Source organism: Xyrauchen texanus, chromosome 45, assembly GCF_025860055.1.
Source record: "Xyrauchen texanus isolate HMW12.3.18 chromosome 45, RBS_HiC_50CHRs, whole genome shotgun sequence".
NCBI lineage: Eukaryota > Metazoa > Chordata > Actinopteri > Cypriniformes > Catostomidae > Xyrauchen > Xyrauchen texanus.
Genome location: NC_068320.1, coordinates 11,993,866 through 12,020,826, shown reverse-complemented (window position 1 = coordinate 12,020,826; position 26,961 = coordinate 11,993,866). Strand labels below are relative to the sequence as shown.

The following is a 26,961-nucleotide window of genomic DNA, read 5'->3' as shown; positions in this document are numbered from 1 at the left end:
CAAAATACATATTTTTGTAAAACAGATTGTGAAACAGTACATATTATGCAAAGGTTTAAAAAAAAAAAAGAAAGTAATATGCTACATTGTCACATGAACTCATTAGATGCATGTTTATTTCAGCAGATGGCCTTGTATTATCACATAAATAAATACAATTGTTTTGCATTTTAATCCAATTCTGTGATAAATTGTCTTAAAAGATTATTTCTTCAAACTATATTTCTCTCATTTACTCACATTGGATGGAAATACATTTGTGTTCCACAGAATAAAGTCATGTGAGTCAATGGGGTCCGAAACGACTCAAGTGGTTTAATACATGTCTTCTTAAGAAATATGATAGTTTTGAGTGAGAAAGTGACCAAAAGTCCTTATTCACTATAAATCTTGGCATCTGCTGTTGATGAGAGAAGCTCATTCACAATTGACGTATGCGCAGAGCACTGTCCACAAACAAGACAAAGTGTTGCAAGGTTTGGGTTTTCATGTCCAGTTGGGCTATTTTGAAAATGCAGACTCAAGCTAAAATGATAGACTCACAGGTTGAGGTTTTTTGGGTGACATAGTCTTCAAAAATCTTTGTTTGTTTTCCGCAGAAGAAAACGTTATGCAAGTTTGAGGGCGAGTAAATGATGAGAGACTTTTCATTTTTAGGTGAACCATTCCTTTTAGCAGTCCGATGAAAATTTGGGTAAAGAAAAAGACTGCACCTGATATAATTCTGTACACTGCACACTTTGAGAATAGGTAGCTATTATGCATATAGCAAAACATATACAAAACTAACAAACTACAGTAATGCTGTGATTCATAATTCATGATCAGTATAACCTAGATTTGACCCTAACCTGTGCGTAAAACACATTTGAAGGTGATGGCTTGTGATGTATCACAAACGAGTGTGTATGGGCATGTTGGTGCGAGAACTTACATCTTGTGGGACTTGAATGTAGGCGAATGTGTACTCTGTAGCCTGTGGAGGAAGTGTACGCATGCTGAAGGCCAGAGAAAGAGCTGCAAGCCTTGTGGAGGATAATATCTCTTTCTGAAATGACAAAAGAGACACAGAGTGAAATTGTTACATTGTTTTGCTATAGAACAGACTTCATACCTCTTTCTAACACCAACTGCCTCTACAAGGTCCTCATTAAATGGAGGAGGTGAGTAATGCATGGCAGATAAAAGCAAAGTCAAGGATAACGCTTCACTCCCCCACCACTCTCAAAGCCAGCAACACAATATAAAAGAGAAACACACTCACTCTCAACTGGGCCACAGTTGAGGACTGTGGTCATGTGTCTTTATAAGAATCAGTGTTGAACATGTGAACAGGATAAAGAGTCTGGTTAGCACTGATCCACCGCAAGAGCTCTTTTCAGCATAGCAGAGAGATAGAGAGATTCTGGAAGGAACTGCAAGAAAAAGAAAATTCAAGTAAAATCTCTAAGGGTTGTTGAACACATTGGGTTCTTCCAGCAGAGCATGAGTGGCAGTTAGATACACACATAAAAACAAATGTCTTTCAAAGTGGCTCCTACAACATATATGGACATCACTGCATTAGATAACAAGATATCAAACCATGTGGCATTAAATAAAAAAATAGCACAAGCACACTTTAACAAACCATTTCCAAAATCATGTTTGTTAGGTTTAAATGAATTAAAATGATACATGCTGTAAAAGAAATATTTAGACACCAACATGCAGGTATTTAAGACATCTACTTTAAGTAATCTTTCCAAAATGTTTACAGATAGATTAGTTCACTTGTAATTGTAATTGTTAGTTCACTTGTAACCTTTACATCCAAGTTAACTATGCCTTTAAGCAGCTTGGAAACTTCCAGAAAATGATGTCAAGCCTTTAAACAATTAGCCAATTACCTTCTGATAGGAGGTGTAATGAATTGGAGGTGTACCTGTGGATGTATTTTAAAGCCTACCTTCTAACTCAGTGCCTCTTTGCTTGACATCATAGGAAAATCAAAAGACATCAGCCAAGACCTCCACAAGTCTGGTTCATCCTTGGGAGCAATTTCCAAACGCCTGAATGTACCACGTTCAACTGTACAAACAACAGTATGCAAGTATAACCACCATGGGACCACACAGCCATTATACCTCTCAAGAAGGAGACACATTCTGTCTCCTAGAGATGAATGTAGTTTGGTGCGAAAAGTGCAAATCAATCCCATAACAAAAGCAAAGGACCTTGTGAAGATGCAGGAGGAAACAGGTGGACAAGTATCTATATCCACAGTAAAATGAGCCCTATATCAACATAACCTGAAATGCTGCTCAGCAAGGAAGAAGCCACTGCTCCAAAACTGCCATACAAAAGCCAGACTATGATTTGCAAGTGCACATGGGGACAAAGATCTTAATTTTAAAGAAACGTTTGGCCTTAATGACCATCATTATATTTGGAGGAAATAGGGTGAGGCTCCAACTGTGAAGCATGGGTGTGGCATGATCATGTTGTTGGGGTGCTTTGTGCATGAGGGAATGGTGCACATCACAAAATAGGAAAATTATGTGGATATATTGAAGCAACGTCTCAAGACATCAGCCAGGAAGTCAAAGCTTGGTCGCAAATGGGTCTTCCAAATGGACAATGACCCTAAGCATACCTCCAAAGTTGTGGCAAAATGTCTTAAGATCAACAAAGTCAAGATATTGGCCATCACAAAGCCCTGACCTCAGTCTGATAGAAAATCTGTGGGCAGAACTGAAAAAGCATATGTGAGCAAGGAGGCCTACAAACCTGACCTTACACCAGTTCTGTCTGGAGGAATGGGTCAAAATTCCAGCAACTTATTGTGAGAAGCTTGTGGAAGGCTACCTTAAACGTCTGACCCAAGTTAAACAAAGGCAATGCAACCAAATAATAACAGTGTTTTTAATCTTCAGACCCACTGGGAATGTGATGAAAGAAATAATTCTCTCTAATATAATTCTGACATTTCCTATTATTAAAATAAAGTAGTGATCCTAACTGACCTAAGACAGGGAATGTTTTCTACGAATAAAAGTCAGGAATTGTGAATTTAAATGTACGTAAACTTCTGACTTCAACTGTATATATACACACACACACACACACCTGTAGCCAAAAGTTTGGAAAAATTTTACAGATTTAGCTGTTTCAGAAGGAAATTGATACTTTAATTCAGCAAAGTAATTTTTTATCAAAACTTGACGGGCCCCATTTCCAGCAGCCATCACACCAACACCTTATCCTTGAATAATCATGCTAAATTGCTAATTTGTTACTAGAAAATCACTCACCATTATATCAAACAAATGGCAGCCCCCCTCCATGCACAATAAAAGAGCTTTTATAAGGTTACTGTATGACTGGTGTCTTTATTTTAATTTGAGTGGTTACGATTTCCTACATATGTTTTAAAATTACAATAAGTGTCCTGAGGAAAACAATTGTGCACCTTTAAACAAGCCATTAAAAAAGGTGCTGAATTTAAGATTCACTACTTGATGTTAGTTTTTATTTAGTTTTACCAGAAAGTTATAAAGAATCATAAAATTTAAACAGCCCAAAAAGAGATGTATTTATTTAAGCCACATACTTTTTATGGGGTGTTAAAAGAAAGCCCCGGCCTGAATCAGAACGTGTCTAGAAGGAAATGTTTAAAAACAGTAATATCAGATTCAGCACAAGCCTCTAGTCATACTAAAGGTAAAGCCATGGGGATCAAAGAGCATGTGGACAAAGAGAATAAGAAAGGAGAGAGAGAGAGGGCAGAGTGAGAGAAAATACAGACATTTTTGGCATGAAACCTGAGCCTTCTGCCTCAGGCACAAATACAGCAAAAAATATGTTGGGTACTGTACCATTCAAGCCCCGATAGATGGATAGATGCCCTTTAGAACATACTAACATAATTGTCCTTGCAAAAAAAACAAAAACAAAAACTAACCCACTAGTCACCTCTAGGGGTGTCTGGGGGCATGCTCCGCAGTTAGAAGATTTTGTACATTTTAAAGTTAAATGCATCAATCTGGTGCACTTTGAGAACAAAATTAAGAAGCTAGATCTATGAAAAACTTTGTGGCCTTGTAAACAATTTTGTGCTCTAGCAGTAATTTAATCATAAACACATTGATTGTGTAGATATGAATGGTGACAAGAGCGCTAATTGGGTAGTTAAAAACAACAAATTTGCAGATTTGTTCTTGCAAATTAATTCTTGCAATGCCACAGAAAATTACAGGGATGCAAACTCATGAGGGGTAAAAAAGGTGAGACAATATACTGGTTCACGAAAATATTTTCCGGGGATGTTTTTTATAAAGATTAAGCTAAAAGTACCAATTCCAGCGATTTTAGTGCTTCAAGTTTATCAAATTATCTGCAAAAATAAAGAGTATTTTCGTGAGGCTTGCTTCTTTTTCACAAATTTGTTCAATTGTAATAACTGATTAGTTCAGTGACCCCTTCTGGAGATGTCACTTGTGGAGACAAATGAGCGTCTTTTGTGCTTTGAGCAAGTCTTTGAATACTTTTTAATCATTCACGACCAAAATCTACCAAGAGACTTTATAGTGTTTAAGAATTAAAAGAACAAAGCAGATCTATAGTTTTTCTTCAGTTTGAGCATGATTTTTCATCCAAAAAGACAACAGTAATAGTCTAATAATATTAATGAGTTTCAATAACGGCCTTAGCTTCTCCATTAAAATTTGCATGACTACAAATCTACTGACTGCTATTGATTTTGAGTTTCAATAATGTTCTTTCGTTATTGTAAAGCACATTTTACATAAGTTGGGTCGAGGCGTCAATGCACCGTTCATTCCAGCGTTAAGCAGTGCATTGCCTTCCACATGACAAGCATTGCTGAAAGCGTCTCGGAGGAGAGATATTATGAGTTTGCCATATAAGAAAGCGGGAGATGTGCACTGACTGGGAATGAGAGATGCTTTGGCGAAACAATGACGCAAAACACAACGTTAGAGATCTTTTATGTTATTATGAGAAGTGTTTATTTTGAAACTGTGGTCTAGGTAATTAATGGGAAACACTGGTCACTGCTCCATCTATGATTTGATCTAGCCGAGGCAGCTGTGGTTTTGCAGCAGAGAAGTGTTTTTCACATAAGAGCATGTGAAGTGCTTTTGACTGATGGATTCTGTGCTTACTGCTACAAGCACATGCAGTATTTTAAATAGAAGGAAATGCAAACCCAGCCCTCAATCCAGAGCATTAATCAGTCAGCTCCTGTCTGAAGATACACACTCTGCCCAGATGCACAATACAGCTGAACTCGCTCAGGAGATGCTGAGCTTACATCCACATTATGCACTTCCCCACGAACAGACACACATTGCAGAGATACTCACATTTCCATAGTCGATGTAGAACATGTGAACCTTTGCTGGGGATTCAATCTTCTCAACACGAGCTCTGTACCTAGAGAAAGGAGAACAAAGTGTCTCATTTTATACACTGATCAAGAAGAGAAAAGATATGCATCATTGGACAACTTGATATGGAACTTTTCAGGGAGATTCTCAGGGAGATTGTGGTTTCTTAACACAAATCTTTCCACCAAACTGACACTTTGGTATGAACAAAAGGTGTTGGTGCCGGAGCTCATTATTCAAGCGTCTGCAGTTTTTTTTTTTTGTTAGAAGTCATTTGAAATCCTCTCAAGGCCCATCTTTTTTCATAGGATGTTTTACTTTGTCAATTTCTTTACATCCCAGTCGGATCAAACTAGTCAACTTTTCCACTTATTTGAGAGGTTAATGTTGGTGTCATTAATGCCACATAGCCTTCTTCATTTTGGAGAGTTGCTACTAGATTTGTGAACTTATTCAAACAGGGAAAGACTATTCAGATAGGGAAAACTAAGTGGCTGGAGTAGCTGTGCAACAAATATATGAACAGGGTATCTGCCAACTGATTGCGGACCACATCAGGCGCTTTTAGTGACAGCTTTGTTGATTATAATATGAGCAATCTAGTTGTTTGCATCCATCTAGACAGACTTAATTGTTGTTTTGAAAATTTAACATTTTGTGGACAGTATTCTATCAAACGTTAGGAGAATATACGAAGCCATTTATCAGGCCCAGAACTGCTTTTCTTCACTGGAAATGAGCGAAACCAGGCCAGATTTGGCACCCGCTGTGGCACCAACATTGACACACACATACATAAACTCCTTTTCAAACAAGTGTATGTATCCTCCAATTTCAACCCATTTGAAAACATGCCACTTCCGTAAAGATCCATGCAAATACAAGCATCTTTCCCTTAACTGAACTCTGCACAAGAGTATGCATAAGTTGCTGCTGTGCAGTTCTGTTGTTAGTGGTTAGAGAAGGGAGTCAATCTTGTATTCATAACCTCTCGCCCTAAAATCATAAAAGCAGGAGAAGCCTCTAATATTCATAAAGAGCAGTTCAAAGCTCTGCGTGACACCTCAAACACAAGAAGTCTAAGAAGAGTTTCCTTTCTCATCTCATCAAACCGAGACATTCCTACCAACTACAGGCTCCCTGCTTACTCCATACCATCTACTTATGCTAAAAAACCCATATCATCCCAAAACTGCAGCCTGATCCACAGCTTCCTGCTCTCAAAGGGTTTCAGAAATGTACTTCCAAGACCTTCAGCTGTGTCTTCCCTGTCAGTTCACCCAATAAATTATTTCATCATGCATTCACCCTCATTTTGTTTCAAAACTGTATGACTTACTTTCTTATGTATCCCTTAACTATCGTCTTAACTATCCTTTAATGAGCTGTAACTTCACATAATGATACGGTACCTCTGCATCATGGGAAAACACGGTGCCCAAAGCTGACTGGGATGTAGAGACAGTGACTGTTAGCAATGGAAACATGACAAAGATGCTAAGAAAAAAGTAAAAAAATTGATTACCTTGATTTACTGCTCAGAGGCACTGAAGAAGAAAGAGACAAATTAAAACTTGTAAACAGCTGGTCAACAGGCCCTGGATGGAGCTTAAATTAGTTTGTACAACAGAAATACTACATTCACACAAAACAACCAGCAGACACTTGAATAATGAGTCACCCCACTGAGGATGTGGCCTGTTCAGAGTCCGTGATAGGACAATGGGAGCTTCCAGACTCCCTAAAGGACAAAGAGCTTGTTAGAGCAGTATAAAGTCCTGCAATCTAGGGCAAATGACTCTAATATAAAACGTAAATAAACAAAAAATACCCATAAGCAACAGATGGCTCTTTGAAAAACAATGACTTTGAGGTCTGAACAATTTTTGTGTAGCTTGTTTGCTGAGAAATGGGGCACTGGTTTGAAGATTTACATTTACAAAAAAAGTAATGCCGTCATTAATTCACTCAAGCCACCTTGTTTTAAACACAACAAATTACCTGCGCGTCAGATCCACATCCACCTTTCCAGATGTGACCATCAGCAAAACTACGCTATACCTCTTACAAACATTTTACCTCATTTATTATTAAAATCAGGACACTCAACTCAGTGAAGATGCCTTCTAATGATACATTTGCATTTTCTCTTTGTTAATTGGCTCTTACCATTCTCCATTAGCAAACTTGTCAATACAGAAATCTCCTCTGCGGGGGGCATAGGATCCTTCTACTGGAGGCTGGGCGGCAATCTCTCCTCACAGCTCTCCATCAGGTTCTCCAGTTGAGTACCTGGACAGTTGAGGAGGACAGAAGAGTTAGCATCTCTTCCTTAAATACATCACACAAACAAATACTCAAATTTAGACCCTCTATAGTTAGGCCTGGGCCCTGTGAGGGAATGTTTTGCACCCTGATTTAGCCAGTTTTGGCAGGACTGCCAAGATTAATCTTGATTATATGACGAGGTTACATTAACCTACGAGTGATTGCCTCCTGCCAACATATTTTCTCCAACAATTATATTTTCTATATTCTATAATTTCCTTATTAAACAAAATGGCCATGGCTAAATCACACTTTTTCGTTGATAACCAATGTCCATTGAGTTTTAGTTAGGCCTGAGGTCTGTTGCAAATATAGAAATAACATTTAATCAAAACCCAAAAGTCCTGGCCGCTTTAGCATGCTACATGTGGCATGACAAACGTGAACTCAAATTAAATGAAGGACAATAAAGGTCTAATATATCGAAATCATCACATCCAGTACAGATTTTTAAGCCATAGTCCTTCAGCTGTTCATAGATTTCTCCCAACAACAAAGCAATCAGTATAATCACTGAGGTGTGGGGTTTGCTGGGGTAAGGAAATGTGTGGCAAAATGGCCACACAGTCAGGCATGACTAATGGAGAGCAGGCAGAGTGTGAGAGAGAGAGAGTGTAGACAATCACCAAACATCCCTCAAGGAAAGCAGTTTAAAACAAGTCAACTAATGGCCTGTCTTAAGCTACTCATTTTCATCCCCCCTCTCTCGCTATCCAACGTCATCACTGTTATTATGATAATTTTTTCTTGCTAACATCAGAATATTTGCATGTACAAAATTAAAGAGGGGGTGGATAAAGTGCAAAGAGAGAGAGAGAGAGAGAATGTGAAAAATGTGTAGTGTAAATCTGTAGTACATTCAATAAGCCTTAAGCATGTGCACAATGCTAATTAGCATGATGCCAGGAACAGAGCAATGCTAGCATGTATACAGTTAAACATATGTTTATGTACATGTGAGGGGTGTACAGGGGTTTTAATGACTATTTGGCAAATTTCCAAAAGAGAAGAAGCTTAAATGGTCTGTTTAATTGGCTAACCCACTAGCATTCTGCCTGTTAAACGGTTAATTAGCACATACAGGAAGAAACGCGCACACACACACAAAAACTTCTCAGCAGTTTCTCACACAGCAGAGACATGGCATTTTGAGGAGCCAGCAATTTTAAGTTATAAAAAAAAAAAAAATGTGTGTGTGTGTGTGTATGTGCATGGCTGTGACTGTGTGTAGTGTAGCGTGTCAGATGACAGCTGAACGTACAGCCTTGATTTATTAAACTAATTAAAAAAGTTTTGCATTTTCTTTCCAGGCATCAGGGCAAAGAGAGTGTGTTTCCCCAGCTTTGACCATCCATGCCCCACTTCCAGACAGGCAAGAGCTCGCTAAATAATAAATAAGGAGGGGGGAGTCCTCCATATGCTTTATAAAGGTTTAATGGAGGCTGTGTATTTAACCTAATTAATCCATGAAACACTCATACAGAAGGCATGGACTGGGCAGAGAAAAAGCCTACATCATACAATGCATGTTAATGACTGTACCACCTAAGGGCTCAACAATAAGGACTGACCCATGGCCTGGAGCAAGTGTGAGAGAGATTCGGGCCAGTTGCGAGAACGGTCACTTGCCCGATCGGGCCAGTGCTGCAATTATAACATTAGTGCCAGCAGACAACAAGCGAGAGAGCACAACTATTACACGGTGCAAACACAGTCTTCTAACCGAGCACTTGGAGACAAGCAATCACGATTATATTTAGCACGCAAAGACGCGTGAGTGCATAATATACTGGACGCACCAAGGCACAGATGGCACCATCACCTTTAGAGATGAGACGCTTCATACTATCCTCATAAAACACCACATTCTCATTTCTGGACTGTACAGGTACTTTCTTTCTGTGCGTGTGAGTGTGTGTTAGTGTGTGTTGGTCTTGTTTGGGTTGTCTAATTTCATGTTTATATCCTAATTCTTAATTCACAGATTAGGTCTAATACCTACTATAGCACGTGTCTTCACTTATTCATATGTTTATTACATTCATTCAATAATCAAATCTTTAACTCTGACAAATCTTTGATCCTGGTTGTGAAAACATTACACAGGGCCCAAATATGATGAACTAATGAATAATAAATGTAAAGCACTTATATGGGGTTACATATGACATAAATCATATCTTGCAAATTATAAATGTGATATCATTTTTGGGGAAATTTTCTTAAAAATGTAATATCACTACTGTTCAAAAGTTTAGGGCCACTTACTCATTCTAAATGTTTATTTATTTTTTTTCACATTTTAGCATAATTGTAAAGTCATCACAACTATGGAATAATAGAAATGGAAATATTTGAATTATGTTGTAACTAAAAAAAAATCAAAAATAAATAAAAACTGTAATATTTTAGCATCTTCAAAGTAGTCACCCTTTGCTTAGATTTTGCAGACATGTACTCTTGACATTTTCTAAGCTAACTTCTTGAGGTATCACCCTGGGATGCTTTTGAAACAGTATTGAAGGAGTTCCCATCTATATGCTGGGCACATATTGGCTGCTTTTCTTAATTATTCGGTCCAACTCATCAATTTCAAAAACATTTTTTTTTTAAATACAATTTTAGTTTTGTAATTAAATAAATTAATATGGTGGCACAATTATATTTTTGTCTACAAAACTAATTTCAAACATTTAAGCATACGCCTTCAGACCAAAAGGTTTTTAAGATCATGAGAAAATTTTTAGGCAGGAGACCCCAAACATTTGAACGGTAGTGTATATAAAAATATATATTTTTTTCATTTTTGTGTTGGGGCCAGTGAAAAGTTTGGCAGGGCAAGAACAAATCTGAACCACTGGACCGACTGGGCGTTGAGCCCTGCAGCTTATGGGCTTAGTATACATGTCATTATGATACATGTTTACCTAAATTCAGTTATTTAACAGCGACTCTCCAAGGTACTTCAAAGAATACTATGGTATAAGTACCATGTCCAAAAACCATAGTTACACCATGGTACTTTTATTGGTCTACGTAATACAAAGGGACTTGGAGGGACTTTTCTTTTTGGCCAACTTAAAAATTAAGTAGTCTTGATCTAAGGGTAAGATAACAGGACTTGCAGTGGCCCATATGGCTCGGGATCAGTGGTTGTGCCCAGCTTACATTCCCTGTATGATTCATAACATTGTCCTCTGCTGATATATTGGAAGATATAATGGAGGATTCAGTTTTAATTACACAGGGTCAGGTCCTCTACCTCCTTCAGTGAATTTACAACACTCTCTGACTGTGTGAGAGCAAACATTATGTGCAGTGTGTATTGGCCATAGCTAGCTCGTGGTCAATGTGCTGCATTAATTACAGTAGAGCTGAACGTGTCTATGGATTTGAGCTCACCACCTGTTCTATGGGACGAGTTGAGGAGGACATGGGATGGAAACTAGCACTTCCCTGGAAAGGCAAAACGCAGAAACTACACATCGTCAAATGTTGTTACAGTATGTCTAAAATCAGATCTCTTACACTATGGTCTGTAAGTGACCAGGAACTCTTAACGAATGTAAATGTTTAATCTTCTAATTCAAAATATCCCATTTGCTCTACTCACTTGCACTAAATATATACATAATATATATATATATATATATATATATATATATATATATATATATATATATATATATATATATATATAAACACACTCATGCCTTGAGGGCATGGCCCTTCTGATGTTGAGTATATCTGAAGTCTCGATATACCTACACGTCTTGTCCGCCACTAGACCCGCTGGCCAGCAACATAGAACCAATATCCATCTTAAACCTGTCACCATGATCCATGTCACACTGTGTTGACAGATACATAGCTGAAACCTTAATTTCGCCATTTTCACAGTTTCATTTGGATTACTCTAACAGTCAGTTGTTTGGAAGATGAAAGACTTGGGTTTAGTGTTGAATATTTATATGCAACTATATAAAACAAATATATATATATGACCTTGTAACTCTGGAAACAGGGAGATTGGTTCATTTAAAAGGTCTCTATCTCACGCTATATGTGGATGATTCGCCATGTGACACACATATGACACACTGTCTTGACATTACAAGCTATGGGGGATGAGCACTGCTTGTACACACATGGCATAGCTGCATACGACTCTATAAATAAACCCACACCTGCATTTATTTGTATAGAGGTGTATAGCAGTCACATCCAGTGGGTCAAACACATCCATGCCTACCTTACGATACTACAAAGCAAGCAAATGGGATCCACATCATGCTCTGAGCTCATTGTTTAAGAGCAACAGCTGGAGAGAGAGAGAAAAGAGAAATTCTCAGACAAAAAGGCTTGTCATTTCTCAAGAGATTCAAATTTAAAGTGCAACTCCACTCGTACTGTTCATGCTATGGACATGAATGATGCCACAGAACTTTTCAGCACATTTAGTGATACAGTTTACACCAGGCAGTTGTTGCAATGGGAAAAATAAATACCATATACTTGCATTGAAGGAGGGACTCAATCCGACTAGAATATAATAAAGAGCTCTTTGACTTGGAACAGTAAGAAACCACCTAGAACACCCTAGCAACCACATAACAAGACTCTGGAATCCACTAGCAACACTCTACAATCATGGTGGTGAGTTTTGCAAATGCATGTGCTATTAAAATGTCTACCAAGTATAATAATCTGGTTTCTTTAAATATATTGCTATGGCTGCACCTGAGAGAAAATCATATACATCAGAAATGAGCAGCTCAGAAAAGAGTGATTAGAACTTAAAATCCTTTCTTTGTTTTTTTGATTTTATTCATTAAAATGATGCCCAGAGAGAATAAAGACTTACCATACTAGTCAATTACTGACTATGTCAATAAAAAAAAAGACCGTTGAGCACTAAAGTATGTAATATGCAAATATGACAGCATGACTCTGACAGAATAAAACGAGGGCAGAAATAGCTAAAACACCTGGTGCCAGTAATCATCTTAATTTTTTTATTTGACCACAAGCATTTGGAACACCACCCACAGCTAAATGCATCTAAAAGAGGGGCAGTACACTCGCTTTGTGCTCGCCAAAAAACTGAAGATCACTACAGTTCTCAAAGCCATTTGCAGTCACATCTTTATCTCTTTCAAGAAGTGATGCTCGTTTTCTTTCCTCTCCAGGTAAAATCGGCAGCTCACACAGAGCTTAAGGACAAAGCCACATTTCATACTGACACCCGGATGGCACGTGGTGACAAACGCCGGCCCACCTGCCCGCTCGCCTCATTAAACATTCACTGGCGGGTGGACAGGGCCCATTCAGCAAGGATAAGGGTAGTATTGAAGAATTTCATGTCTCCTCCCTGCACTCGAGATTGACTCAGAGAAGGAGATGGGAGGACAAGACCCAAGGAGAAAGGCAGATGGAACGTCCTCATATGCAAGAAAGAAATTGGTCCAGATTTAACGGCATGTCCACGAGTCAACCAACAACCGATTAGTCAATTATTGAGGTCTTTTTACTAGTGAGGTCGACTTTATTCTTATGCATGTGCTTTGCTATAAATATTACACTGTGTCCTAACTAGACGTGATGCAATAAGACTCCAGTGGCAAGCCATTGGTGTCTGTACACCCTGAAAGCGATAATGCAAATGTTTTTTTGACACAACAAGTTTTTGACCAATGAGAGTGCACAGTGGGAGGGGCTATCTGGCATAACTTTTCGACGTGGGAAGAGAAAAACAAAAAAATGACAAAGTCCTGTCGCTCGTTACGGCTGGTTAGGACCAAAACATGGTTGAGAAAACATGTTTTGCGTAGCTTTATCGCTTTATTGCGTGTAGTTAGGATAAGGTGTTAAGATAGTTTCCCATATAAAACCCTCTTGGAATTTATCCCCTTAAAATCATGGCCACTATACTACAACATAGACATGCAGGCAGACAGACGCCTTAGGCTGTTGCATCTCGCACTGTGTTTTGAGTGTTCCACCATTTTTAAGGTGCTGTGTCAAATTAAAAGAAATTAAACTTTTAAAACATGAGTAGATTATGCTTATTCCATTGCGAACTATCTAAGAGCAAGAACACAAAAAAATAAATACCAATAGAATAATTATTCAGGTTTTTCATAACAAGTTGTCGTAAGGGCAATACACCAATCGATTTTGAAAGTATGTAGATCTGCACAACCCCTGTGTCCAGAGGGTGGTCTAGCTAGTTATAGCTTTACTTTTGGGAAAACAAACAGATGCAGAGAGACGAAAGACCTTTAACTGGATCATTCTACATACAGCAGCCAGCCAAGAGAAACAATCAAGCAAATACATTTACATGGACACATATACAGGAGCTAAGATGCAAAATAATCATTGGGTTATGCACAATGTGCCTCATTTCAGTGTACAGACGCCTCAGCGGTGGCACAGTAATCAAGACCTGGTGCTAAATTATAGTTCTGTGATTTCAAAATCTTTGTGAAAGCAGGGTAGGGGTAGCATCTGCACCTTTTCCTCCCCATCACACTAGCGGTGGGTGAGATCCTGAATCTGTGTTTTGATTGAAAATGTCCAAATATGCCACTCGAAGGCATGCAAAGCTGATTTTTGCCCCTTTAAATTTGGTCACGACAAAGTCGTGAATGCTCAACTTACTATCAAAACCATGACAATGCCTCTAAAATGAGAAATTACAACTTTGAGAATGAACCAGGAAGTTTCTGAATGGTTATTTGATAAAGGTAATTAATTGTTGTAGTACTATTTCAGCAGCAGCTTTGCACTGATGGCTGAGCACCACACACACACACACACACACACACACACACACACACACACACACACACACACACACACACACACACACACACACACACAGTCGTGGCGGGGCCTGTGAAAAGTGTCACTTTGTACAGAATCTGCGAACGGCTTATTCAGAGACAGTGCTTATGATTAACAGGGATTAAAAAATAGGACTGGGTGGATTATTATCATTATAGGGTGGTTGTGTACACACACTGCCAACAAACATGTATGTTCAAACACCATGTAAAAGTGGGTCTGCTCCAACATACCTAAAATAATTTCTGCAGAGCTACACGCACACAGCTAAGGAACGTCGCCTTGTTGTACCAACACAAAGAGGCACCAAAACACTTTCTCGGACTTTCAGCTTCATCATACCACATTGGTGGAATGACCTCCCCAACTCCATCCGTGAAGCAGACTCGCACTCTGTCTTCAAAAAACTACTTAAAACAATCTTTTCCGAGAGCACTTAACTAGTCACAAAAAAAATAAAAAATTGCATTGTATATGTTTTGTATACTACTCTGATGCTAGTAAAACTTTGTAATATGGCACTTTTGCACCACTGTCTCCTTTAGATGATTCGCTTATGTTTTCCTCTTTTGTAAGTCGCTTTGGATAAAAGCATCTGCCAAATGAATAAATGTAAATGTAAAAGTGAATTTTGCGTAATAGGTCCCCTTTAAAGTTTAGTGCATAAGATTGCATCCGCATTTTTGCTCTAAAGTTAACTCATCCCTTTCAGAGTTTATCCAAATATAAGAGATTAAAGATAATTTTTGTTTAATTTAGTACTTCCTTTCAGAAGCTACATAACAGATATTTAAAAACATCCCACAAGACAAAAAAATAAAATAAAATCACAATTTACACATTATCCTGCTTAAAAAGTTTTACTACTCAGGACAAAGCCTTATGCACAACAATCACAAAAGATACAAACAGCATATCATCATATATCATCGAAGAGGCAACATTGAACATTATTTTGTGTGGTGGAACATATCTTATTTCAAATAGCTTCATTAGGGCAGCAGTAAATAAAAATCAACTCATGTTTGATATAATATTATGTATGGCCAAAAATAAAAATGTTAGTTCAATAAATCAGATGTCAAAGAAAGAAAAATAAATAAAGAAAAAATTATAATTCATAATAGTGGGCATTTTTTTTACCTCTACATTCAAAATGTTGGGGCAATTTTTGAGACTCTTGGTGGCAGTTTTGCCCTGAGGCTCCATTATTTACTGACTCTGGTAACATAAAAAAACACTGTCATCATTAAAAATATTCAACCAGAGTTCAACCTGAAATCAGAATTATAGGGGTCTAAAAAAATTAAAACTTTTTTTAATATTAAGATACACTACTGATGTTTCTAAAATGATTCTTGATTAATTATAAATAATTCAGTTTAGTGGCATATGCTGGACAAAACATTACAGATTCAGATAAGAGCTGGAGGGTGCGTCTGCACTTACACTGGGAAAGCCCAATTTTGCCATATGTTAGCCAATAAAATCAGAACAAAACAATAACCCTAAATCAAAATCGAATCTAGAACATTCAACACAATTACCTAAAGCCTCAGCAAATCTACCAAACATGGCTTATAATTGAAAAACAAGAGACGTTGCGACCGCACTCAAGTGCTAATCAAGAGTGCTTGAGCCTGCAGCTCGAACCTCCACGCCCACAGACTCCCCTCTAGCGCTGAAATCAATACAAAGGACCAGCGCTTGCACCCCCCCCCCAATTAAATCAATATGAATGTATGCTTCCAGTCACTCCACTTATGAATTACAAGCAAGGAAAAAAGAAGGATGACATTGCAAAGGACCAGCAGCAAGGTTGCACGGTGGTGGAACTTTATGGGGACAACAAGAACAAATTGGGACGAGACACGCACACATACACACAAAAAATAAAAACACTTTCCGTATTTCCTCCTGGTTAGGCATGTGGGCTGGGCATTGTTAGGTGTAAAACAGCTGCTGTGTGTAGGGGTGAGTGCTAGCGGATATGTATAAACTGGCACCTGCTAGAGGAACCGCTCCAGTCATTAAGCTCAGTGCCAGAGACGGCCCCCAAACCCCACCACTGCACAAAATACACATGATCCAGAAATCCCAAAACACAGTTTGTACTCGTTACAGGGTTCCTTCAATTTGTGTTAATTGAAAAAGGACTTTCATGGAGATTGATGTGACAGATTTCCATTTGTATGTCAGGTATCAATCCTTTGAATTGATACATTTAAATTGTTATACTTTTTATTGTTTTAAATGTTTACAATAGGAAAAACAACAACAATCACCTCATAACATCTGAATGCTGTTAATTGGGGGATTATGGGGTTCTGCCACCCAACTAGTCACACAGGTGTTTACCCAATTACTTTTCCATGCATGGATATTTCAATTTAAAATTTCATGGGATCCCTGTAGAGACCCCATGTCTCTTGACAAATGAGGTGTTGACGTATTTCATATTGAAGCTAAAAGTTCTGGTGGGACTTTTTAGTTTATAAAAAGCTTATAGGCTTTAATTACATCCCAGAACAATATCTTGCTACCTGCTAGTCAGTTGACGAGGGTATTGGGGGACCAATAATTACTTATACCAATAATTTAGGAAAGACGCAAATTGCTTGTCTCATGGTGGTTTTCATTTTAAATGCACATTTCTCAGGCTTTAGAAGTGTGTTAAACATTACAATTGTTTATTATGTTTCCAGGAGTGTTGGATATTCATGTTTTGAGACGTTACAGACATTACATCAGAAATGTGCATAACTTATTCTGATTATCACATGTCTGCCAAACATGTGGAGTGGTCCAAACATCATCTGCTGCCTGAAACGGAACTTTTTGTTGGATTTTAGGAGTGAATGCACTTAATTGCATAGGAAAATGCTGAAAATGCTGCCTTGCTCACTATTTAATGAATAACTTGTCCTCCAGTGTGCTGTCTGTCTGCACTGGTCTCAGAACACTTTGAAATGCACCTTATATTCATCCTAACTCCATATGAAACCTCTGAAAGCAAAATTTTTCAGCTTTTGGATGAACCCATCGATTCCCAATGTGATAATGCACAGTAAAAATAGAAATGCATTTACTAATGTAATTTAATAGAACCATATTGTACAGTGATAACAAAATGTATATTACAAAGAAGTTAAACGACTCACAGATGTTTTAATTTTGAAAGTTTTTTTTTTTACTTTTGAGGAAATAATGTTGCAAAATCCACATATGTGGACAACATCATGATTATCAGCGCTCTGATGCGCAAAAATGTATGCATGTTTAAAGTGCCATATCAAATGAGACACGCTACTCTTTACACCCCAACAGGTTTCAATAAAAACTTGTGCCCATATCACTTAACGGAAATCAACGCGATGCTGTTGTGTCACGTGACTTTGTGTGGCAGAATTTTAACACTTATATGACAGTCTAGAGTCTTGTGAACAGAATTCAGTCAATTTCATTTAATTGAAATGATGAGTTGCGTATCCTCCTGAGACCCCACGTCCACATGAGTGGACATTACATTTTGGCTTCACTTTACGCAAAGCATAATTTCATTTAAACTGACTTATCTTAGTTCAGGAGACTCTAGGCTGTCAGTAAAGAGATAAACTTGTGACGCACGTCATGTGATCAAACAATATGTCGTCGATCACTGAAGAGTTTGTGTTTGGAGAAATGGCAACAAAACTTCATCTGGTAAGCAACAGAATCAAGTTTTTACATTGAAACCTGTTTGAGTCAAAAGATTAGAGTCTCTAGTTTCATACGATATGCCATTTTTTTCATTTGAGCGATTTATTGCGAAATGGCACGCTGTTAAATAAACAAAAAAAGACTACAGTGGACTGTATGCTCAGTTTCAGTTAAAATATACTCTATTCACTGTGCGCTATGGAAAATGGCCTGCACTTATACAGCACCTTTTTTAACCTAATTGCTTTACACTGTGTCCAATTCACCCATTTATACACACACACACACACACACGACAGCAGAGTTCCCATGCAAGGTGCTAGCCTTCCATTGGGAGCAACTTGGGAGCATTGTCTTCAAGGTCACTTCGGCATGTAGAGTCATATGGGCCGGGAATCGAACCCTGTGATTAGTGGCCGACCCACCCTACCACCTGAGCCACAGCCACCCCATAAGGATCATTTAGAATCAATGGATGCATAAAAAAAATTGAAAATTTTGCTGTAATTTTTTAAAATTTCACTATTAAGTGGCTTTATATGGAGTTAGTGAAAATAAGGTGCATTTCAGTCTGTTCTAAGACCACCACAGACAGACAACACACTGGAGGTGATGTAATTCACTAAATAGATATCAAGGGAGCAAGGAAGCATCCTATTGATCTCTATGCAGCAAAGTGCATTCAATCCAAACTTCATATTTAAAGAGCAGTTTCAGGCTGCAGACGATGTTTGGGGGAAAAAGAATTGCACAGCAGTCACGCGGGAGTCTAAGGAAGGTATAGCAAAGCCAAAATACAACTTCCATGCATGTGGACGCGGGGTTGCACAAGGTCAAACTGCAGCGCAAGCTCATACCTACCATTAAAAGCTGCTGCTCAAAAGAACCCGGAAGTGTGATTACCTGCTGTGTGTTTCATCTATAGATGACCTAAAAATTAACAGACGTGGACTAAAAGCCACAAAACTATACTTTGTTTTCACAAGGAAGAAAAAAAAACGAAGCTGACCTAGATGTTAAACAAATGGGGTTTATTATTTCCAGACATCAAGGGAGGGAAAAACAGGAGACAAACCTGACATATACAATTATACTCAATGCAAAAGTGACATATAATTATACTATAAACATCTACACAAAGCGACATACCCATCATAGTTATGCATTCCTGTCTGCATCAGCTCAAGACAAACAGCTCATGTGTTTGTTGCAGATGTGTTTGCTGATGCTACTGCCGAAACCAATCCGTCAGTACAGCTAACCAAAAGTGCTTATTACTTTTCTGAGGGCTCAGTTACACAACAACATAGCACCCCCACCCAAGAGAGCCATTACACACAGCCACTAGAGATACACACAGACTTCCTTTGCCCAAGGAATTCCGTTTCACTACTGATCTCACACTTTGAGTAATTAAATATAACTAATTAAAGAATGCAGAGAGAACTGGAAAAGAATTGATAGAGACAGAGAGGGGGAGAGAGAGCACTTTTTCCTGTTCCCCATGGTGAGCTGGAAACCGGAGATGCTATCAGGGCGATTTGTGGGTGTTTAGAGCCTTTTTAAAGAAGTTGTGAGCTGAAATCAACACAGCATTGGACAATGCTTTAACCGCAGATCTCATAAGAAATGGCAGCTCCAGCCCTGTGATGCCACAAATCAATCAGCCTATTTATATTCATGTGACATGACTGTACATATGACTGCATAACTGCCTGGCTTTGATCCAATGGGAAAATAATGATGTAAAAAAAATGCAGAGTTTGCATTATAAGATTTTTTATAGTGAAATAAAGGCAGTGGCTATACAGATGTTTTACATGTATCTTTGTACATGGGATCTGATTGGATTATGGGAAGCTGCAGTATTCCACTATGCACCACATTTCTTCCAGCATTGTTTTAACGGGAAAATCAGGAGTGGTGGTGGTTTAGTGGTCTAAGCACATAACTGGTAATCTGGTAATCGGAAGGATGTTGGTTCAAGCCCCACAGCCACCACCATTGTGTCCTTGAGCAAGGCACTTAACTCCAGATTGCTCAAGGGAGATTGTCCCTGTAATAAGTGCACTGTAAGTCGCTTTGGATAAAGCGTCTGCCAAATGCATAAATATAAATGTAAATGTAAATGAAACAATCACAGCTGTCTTCCATTTAGAGATGAACGAGAGGGTCTGGGTCGTCAGCTATAGTTCAGTGATTCCCAATCAGGGGTTTGTGTACCCCAGGGGGTGTGTAAGCAGGTTCTAGGGAGCACGTAAAATAATAATTATTTGCTTTGTTTAACCCAAAAAAAAAAAAAAAAATGTGTCCACAATCGATGTTCAAATGACTTAAAATAAAAATAATATGGATTATGACTAGATAAACATATAGATTTCTCGATCCACAATCTTAATTTAAACCATCTCAATGGTGTCTGCGGCCTCTGGAGCTTTCTGCCTGTCAATCATTTTGCGCATTCTCATAATATTGTAGTTGCAGAAAATTGAGGCTTAATGCCATTTTTATGCCATGTTGTTCAAAACAGTTGTCAGTTGAGGGCGCTATTTTGCTGCGGTTGTTTTTGACATCCGCTTCTGCTCGATGTCGATCTCAATAGCCGCGTTTCCACTATCAGGCTAAATGAGGGCATGCTGTTCGCACTGGCACGATAGTGGAAAACGGCTTATAAATCTAATTTGGTATCTTTGGAGTTAAAGCTTTTGGAAACAGGGGGCATGGCTAATCAATGGCTCAGCTTATGGAAAGTCTACTTTAAAAGCATAGAAAGCATTTAATTGCGTGTTGAGAGTAAACGTTTGGTTTGACTTGTTCCATTTAATGCGTGTCCTAAGACAAGATCAACACAATCATTTGCCATTAAAAAATGTCTCTTTTAATCACCTTTCTGTTTTCTGATAAAAAAACAAAACAAAAATATTTCTACTAAAGAAGCCGTGAGACTCCACCCTGATTAATATGCGTTCAACCAAAACCAGTTCATTCACAACTGAAAGAGTTTAAAACTACTTTTACTGTATTGATTTGATGTACTGAATCTATAGAATCTGAATCTAATTCACAATAACAAAGTCATTAAACTTGAGTTTGATTTGCATGACTCCTCGTCAATAAAATCCTTTTAAAGGCAAGTCAATCCACTAGGTGAACATCTTGGCTATACCCTCGGGCAGCTATTTTCTAGTCATGCAGCTTCTATCTACTTGAATGAGGAGGGACTGAAAGCTACAAAACTATTTGCCAAGCTTCATTTTAATTTCTAATTATTCATTAAATCTGAAATATATAGTATCACAAATTATGTTGCTTTAGCTCACATCTGTATAAATTAACAATTTTATTTGGCCAGGTTGTTCGAGGATGTGCATTCTAGAGTAAGAACAGCCATAAAATCTAATCAATGCCTATGTTAATAAAGTTCATTCTTCATATCTCCCCATCTCAGATAATCACACATTTACATGACCTCCCTGACATCCATGCTACATCAAATCTAGGGGTGTAATGGTTCTCTGTATCGGATCAGTAAACATTTGCTCCACGGTTCATCTCTAGTTTAATAACACATCTTGGTCATACAGTTTGGCGAAGAAAATAAAGTGGGAAATAGAAATGCGCAGTTGTAACCTCCTAATGCACCTGTATGGCTTTATAGATGGACACATTTCACGTGGGTCAACTTTCTACAGAGAGAAGCTGTCTTAGTATCTGTAAGTATGTTAAATCAGTTGACATCACAGTTCTGCACGCGTTAGTTGGCAAAATGGCAAGTGGAGAAAAAAAGCCACAAGAGAGAAGCCCCTGTATCATTTAAGTCTCCTGTATGAGAACTTGTTCTTTATGCAGCCAGTTACAACAGCAATGGTCAAAAAAACCTTTACAAAACATTCACTGTTTTTAGACTTCCCTTAGAATCCCTTATACTGGTAATACATTGATATTTCATTAGCTATTTACGCTGACATTACTCGAGGATATATAGCGTGCGGTCACAGTGAGCCGCAGATGAGCCCGAAACTCAACACAAACACACCCCTTTCTGTCTTAAAGCAAGCAGGCAGTCGGTACTAGGGATGGGCGATACCACTTATTTTCTTTTCGATTCGATCCCAATAATTTCAAGTCCAATATCTTTGATACCAATACCAATACCGGTACTTCTTTTAAACTGATTTTTCTGTGATTTCTTGGGATAAAATTGGTAATTTAAAATATTATTTTTAGTCGTAATTCAAGTAGTTATTATTATTATTTTGTTACATTTAAACAGAAATGATTAGATATCTGTTTTGTTTACCCTAACTAAATTAACCATGGTTTCACTACAGTAACTATAGTTTAACCATGGTATTTAGATAAATTATAGTTACCACAAAATTAACCATGGTTACTACTACAATATTACTGTAGTAAAACCATGGGTTCACTACAAGACACTGATCCCTCTTATTTGAACGAGCATTGTGATGGCACAAGCGCTTGTTTGCTTGTGTTTTTCAGCATGGATGTTAAGATGAGTGGAAGAACAAACAGTTCCCATCCTGCACAAGTATTTGCTAATATAGCCTAATCCATTTTATTTCACTTTGAAGATTATGATTATTGTTCATGGTAACCTAATAATAATAATACCCCTAGTTTCCCCCCAACAATTTAGAATAATTTGTTTGTGTGAGGATCAATATTTTTGATACAACATCAGTATCGGAAGTATCGATATTTTAGGATTGATCCGCCCATCCCTTCTCGGTGCTAGTTTGGACAAACATGAAACAAAAACTAGCAAGCACTTGGAGTGTTCATAGCCAAAGTTATGTTGCCCTTTCTCAGTTGATGAAGATGTGGGATTTCTGCATATGATTAAAATAATCGAGTCACGTTACGACATCCATTCTCGTATTCATTTTAATAGCAAATGTATTTGTTCTATAGTGATAAACAGATTATGAACGTTGAATATACATTGAATTGAGTTTAAAATCCACTTAATGATGATTCATGTAGCATAATAATGCAGGTATTAAGTTAAAATGTTGAGCTAGTAATTAGAGATTATCATTTTTTTTAGTTAAGGACCCTAATGAAAATTAACCATGTTTTTACTATAGTAATATTGTAGTAACCATGATTGACGTAACAATGACAGTTGTCACCATTGTTTTCTCTGCAGAAATCATAGTTTTGCTACAATTAACCATTGTTTTACAACAGTAAAACTGTAGTTTCCATATAGTAACCTTGATTTTATTATAGTATTGTAACAATGACAGTAACCATGTTAATTTAGTGGTTATTCTGATATTTCTACAAATACAATGTTTAAACTATGTTTATTGTAAATCCCTCGAAGTGTCCATTTCAAATAGAATATTTTTACTTAGAATTTGGCAGTAATATTTTTTTTCCCAGAACAAATATCAAACTGTACCATAACCGTGACCCTAAAACCGTGATACAAACCGAACTGTTTATTTAAACCTTTACAGCCCTAATCAAATCCCTCACATTGCTTTTCATCTGATTTTCATGTCATTTTATTTAAATTATTGAAAAATCATGTGTTCCTTTCACCAGGAAGACCATTACGGGAAGAAAGCCGGATTAGTAGACACAAATTTGTAGACCTATAAAGTTATGTCATAATCAAAAGGCTCGCATTCAAAGTGTTTATGAAAATCATGCCCACCCTATTACAATTTTCCTGTTTTTCTGAAGTTGCTGTGAAAAACTGGTAAATTGCAAAGCGACTGGCTTGTAGGTTTTTATAGGGCTCGGCTTTGAAGTGCTCAACATGGAATGAGACCTCTTTAATGCAGTTTTGAGAGAGAGTAAGAGATAGAGAGATATAGAGAAACCGAGAGAAATGACTTTCAGCTGAAAATAACAATCCTGTTTCTCTAACGAGCACATCTCTCTCTCTCTCTATATATCTCCATTTCCAATCCTCTCAGTGGAAAACATTGGCCAATTAAAAAAGGGAAAAGATGCACACTTGTGCTGGTTCATCTGAAAAACACTTAACTCCTCCCCATCTGAAAGACAACACTTTAAAAAAAGAAACAACAAAAAACTGTGCAAAGCTGCAAACATACTGCACATTCAGCTCAGCATTGTTTCTCATATTTCCTCTTTTCCATCTCCCATCTCCTCAGTTTTTGCAGTATGACCTGCTTTTCTCCAGCAGCTAACCAGATAACCTGAATAATTACCTAAAGAGCCAAGCAGAGTGTGTAGTGTGTAGTATGCACTGTGTGTGTGTATTAGTTGCTGCTGGTACTCATTGGTGCGAAGGTGACTAGACATAGAATGTGTGTATTCACAGCCCTAGTGAATTATAGTACAGTACAGTTGCCCTAATGGCCCAGGTAAGATCCAGGGGCAATTTAAATGTCATGTTTAATGACTAGTTGCTTTCACACTAAGAAGGAATGAGCATGGAGACACGCAGGGCATTTAGAGGTCAAAACACAAACTGATTGCTGGAGTGGTTACATTTAAAACCGATGTGTGCAATTTCTGTACATGTAGTGTCAGCAAACAAAATTGTTTTCAGGTTTTTCCCAGTACACTCTCTCCCTATGCCACTGGTTGGTCAAACTGATTGTCCTGCCCCAAACCGCATTGGGATGTTTAAAAAAAACAGCAACACAGAGCCCTCTACTTCTAGAAGTCTCTGCATTTTAAGCTGGGACAGGAGAAATAATTGTAACAAACTTCAGCATTAAGAATCATCAAATGAAAACAGATTGCTCTTAATAGGTGTGGATTTGCCCTTCAGGTATAATATCATATACGTGCTAGTGAATGTTTGAATTGTACTTGGCTTAGAAGATGCATATTTAACAAGTTTGTCATCTACAGTTAAATTATATATATAATAGAAACTTATTTAAATGACGTGATTTGGGTGACAACGGATTCTGGAGACAGTTGCAAAAATCTTGTTTAGACTATTATTACAAGTTAGTTGTCTAAATGTAAGACTGCATACCCCTAAGCTAACTTTTGTTTATATACTATGTTGTCATGAAGAATATCTGTCAGCTAAGCTAGTAGGTGCTTAAAGGTGCTGTAAGTTAAGTGTTATGTTTATGCAACCGGCACCTGGACTGATTTTGGGAAGGAGGACAGCACTCACCAGTCTCAACATCCTGCGTGAAGAAATGCAGTCCGTCTGTGATCTCTGTGACATAGACCGGTCTGTATTTGGCCACGTGTTCCTTCTCCTCTGTGTGCTGAGGCAACTCTTCTTTCGGCTTCTCTTTGTAATTGGCCCAGAGCTGTCAATAAATGAAAACACCCAAAACAAACAAAACCTTAGTTATTTGGGTCAGTGTGAAACCCAAACCACATACGGCTGCAACCATCTTTCACAATTTAAACTTAGTTACACTTTACAAAACTTTTATATTAATTAACATTAAGTTAAACAGTGTTCACAGCTTTTGACCAATGAATTACCATGATTTTTCCAGTTTTTCATACATACTTTATAGTTATCTCACGATTTGTTTCGATATACGATATGAGTTGCCTGATTCGATACAATCTTGAATGGCTATTACAACACTTAAATGACAAATGACATTTTTATTTTTATATTATTTCATGAATTGGTATATATAATAATTATATGAGCAGTCACTGTTTGAAATAATGTGTACAATTTAATTTATATTGATTCCTATAACAATCGCTAAAATGTACTGTCACTTTAAGAGATCAATGATCATGTCACAGACTCACACACAGTGTCTGGTGTATTAAAGAGAGAAGTTTCTCGGTTTGTTGATTGCATCTATGCTGTGGAAGATTTAAATTAAAATATTTATCTGACTGTAAAGAACAGAAAGGATATCAAACACACATTATTGACTAAAAGTGGAGTGCGTGGATTTCATCTTTGATGGACACACATTACACGGAACAAAAAGGATAATTTTATATACAAGCACTTTTCAACAAAACAAAAAAAGGTTATTCCAGTACTTACATTTCTAAAAGCTGAATTCAAGCACTTTAAGCAATTCAAGGATAGGAAAAAAGTGCAGTAGTGGTAAAATCAAGAAATAGAGATGATGTTTGAAGGGTCATTTCATTTACAATCACATGGACAGAAAACAATGTTGCAAATTTTGAATTGTTGAGATTTGCCTCTATATGGTTTGCCATATTAACCCTTTAATCACATCAAATAACAAACTAACAATGAACAAAACTTTAACAGCACATACTAATCATGGTTAATGTTAATTTGAACATATTTGAATGCATTTTTAACAAAAATATATGTTAATATTAATTTTATACATTATGAGCTAGCATTAACTAACAGCGGACAATCCTATATTTAGAAATGAATATTAATCCAGATTATACTGCTGTAAAAAAATGCTAATTGCTAATTATGAAAACAAATGCATTAACAAATGTTACCTTAAACAAATGTTTTTTAAGTTTGCTGCAGGATCTAAAATCACTAATAAATCACAGCCTTAATGTCAACTAGAAACAGTGATTGCAACCTATTTTACTTCCATAATGTGACATGGCAGTAATGGTTACAAGTGAAACAGGATATTAAACGAGATAAAAATGTTGTACAGGATTTGGATTGTGAAAACAACTCTCAATAAAACAGGAGTTGGAAGGAAGGGATTGAAAAATAAGAGGGTGATTGGTCAGCCAGAAC

General features: G+C 37.5%; 1 pseudogene; it reads right to left on the bottom strand.

Annotated features, from left to right (window-relative positions):
• LOC127637764 (staphylococcal nuclease domain-containing protein 1-like) overlaps window positions 1–26,961 on the bottom strand; it is a 265,638-nt pseudogene that overhangs the window by 47,614 nt on the left and 191,063 nt on the right.